Source organism: Carlito syrichta, unplaced genomic scaffold (genome assembly GCF_000164805.1).
Source record: "Carlito syrichta isolate Samal-C Ts95f unplaced genomic scaffold, Tarsius_syrichta-2.0.1 Scaffold309730, whole genome shotgun sequence".
In the NCBI taxonomy this organism is placed as follows: Eukaryota; Metazoa; Chordata; class Mammalia; order Primates; family Tarsiidae; genus Carlito; species Carlito syrichta.
The window spans coordinates 504475-506816 of NW_007253826.1; the positions used below are offsets into that span (position 1 = coordinate 504475).

Sequence of the window (2342 nt, forward strand, 5' to 3'; positions counted from 1 at the left end):
GTTTGTTTGTTTGTTTGTTTGAGTTGGAGTCTCACTCTGTTGCCCAGGCTGGAGTGCAGTGGCATGCTCCCGGCCACTGCAGCCCCAACCTGCTAGGCTCAGGTGATCCTTGATCCTTTCTTCCGCCTCAGTCTTCCAAGTAGCCAAAACTACAGACATGTGCTACCACACTCAGAAAAATTTTTGATTTATTGTAGAGAAGAAGTCTCATCATGTTGCCCAGGCTGGTCTTGATCCCTCAGGCTCAGGCTGTTCTCTTGCTTCTGCCTCCAAAAGTGTTGGGATTATAGTGTTGAGCCACCGTGCCAGCCAGGATATAGTTTAAAGGGAAGAAGAGGACTAGAGAGTATGGGAGGTTACAGAAACAAAAGGAAAGAATGAAGAAGAAGAAAGTAACTCTGGAATATTGCTCTTCTGAAGTTAGGTAAGATGGGTACATAAAAGTATCCTTTGAACTTGTGAGCACTTTCCATGATCTTACAACGGTTGGCAGAAAAAATATATTTTTTCAAGTTTCAGGCATTTATTAATTAGGGTGATCCCCCAACACATCAGCATAATTTCATGCATTTAGAGGAGAAATATTTCCTGGTTAAGTGTAAAATTGTGCAGATGGCTTCTGAAAGTCCTTCATTCTAAGTAGCTTTACAGTCAAACATTTCATTAGAATTCTGGACCTTCTTTTTTCAGTTTGCTGTAATCCACATTCGCTGAGAAGAACTTGTATTGATCACTGGGATACAGTTTGTTCCAGGGCTCTGGGTTATTTTTTCTGTCCCAACTAACATCTGGATTGAACATTGCCAGATGCATGAGATAAGTGTGGCTTGCGTACCTCCCGCTCCAATAAATACAAAGAGGGGGATCAAGTTCAGGTGCTTTTTGGTCTGACTGAGGATCTGGCAGAGCAAGGCTGCAGTGGAGGTGTGCAGTGCAAAGGAAGGGAATAAACCTGTTGGCCGGGCCGTGGATTAACTCATCTTCAATTTTTTTTTTAAATTTGAGTTGGAGTCTCACTCTGTCACCCAGGCTGGAGTGAAGTGAGAGGTACTCTCACAGCCACCACAGCCTTGACCTGCTGGGCTCAGGCGATACTTTCACCTCAGTCTTCAAGTAGCTGGAACTACAGGCATGCGCCACCACGCCCGGTTAATTTTTTGAGTTATTGTAGAGATGACATCTCACCAAGTTTCCCAGGCTGGTCTTAAACCTGTGGACTCAGGCAATCCTCTCATCCTGGCATCCCAAAGTGCTGGGATTATAGGAATTTTTTTTTTTAAAGTCAGAGTCTTACTCTGTCCCCCAGGCTGGAGTGCAGTGGCACACTCACGACCACCGCAGCCTAAACTTGTTGGGTTCAGGTAATCCTTCTGCTTAGCCTTCCAAGTAGTTGGAACTACAGATATACGCCACCATGCCCAACTAATTTTTTGATTTATTGTAGAGATGAGGTCTCGCCAAGTTGCCCAGGCTGGTCTCAAACCCCTGGACTCAGGCAATCCTCTTGCTTCAGCCTTCCACAGTGCTAGGGTTACAGGCGTGAGCCACTGTGCCCAGTGGGAACAGGCTTATTTAAAGAAAATTATAAAAACTTCTAAAAATGGACCAGACACAGTGACTCATATCTGTAATCCCAGCACTTTGGGAGCCTAGGCAGGAGAATTGCTTGAGCCCAGGAATTCAAGACCAGCCTGGGCAACTTAATGAGACCTGGTCTCTACGAAAAATAAAAAACAAAACCAAATTAGTCAGGCATGGTGGTGCACTCCTGTAGTCTCAGCTACTCGGGATGCTGAGGTGGGAGGATCACTTGAGCCTAGGAGGTCAAGGCTGAGGTGAGCTATGATTGTGCCACTGCACTCCAGCCTGGGTTACACAGTGAGACTGTCTCAAAAAACAAAACAAAACAACATTTGTGTTATTGAAAATATAGTCATTGATATAAAAAAACTCAGTAGGGAAGGGAATGGTGGCTGATGGCTCATGCCTATAATTCTAGCACTTTGGGAGACTGAGGCAGGAGGATGCTTGAGGTCAGAAGTTCAAGACCAGCCTGGACAACATAGAGAGACTCTCTCTCTCTCTCTCTCTCTCTCTTTTATTTTTTTCCCTCCTGCTTCAGCCTCCCAAGTAGCTGGTACACCACTACACCTGGCTAATTTTTTGATTTTTTTATAAAGACAGGGTCTTGCTGAGAATACAGATATGAGTCACTGTGCCCAGCCAGACCCTATCTCCTAAAAAAAAAAAAATATTAGCCGGGCTCGGTGGCTCAGCCTGTAATCCTGCACCTTTGGGAGGCTGAGGTGAATGGGTTGCTTGACCCTGCAGGTTCGAGACCC

The 2342-nt window shown here is 45.3% G+C and overlaps 1 pseudogene; it reads right to left on the reverse strand.

The window, feature by feature from the left end:
- Positions 1–561: 561 nt before the first annotated feature.
- LOC110596508 overlaps positions 562–2342 on the reverse strand; it is a 6081-nt pseudogene continuing 4300 nt past the window's right edge.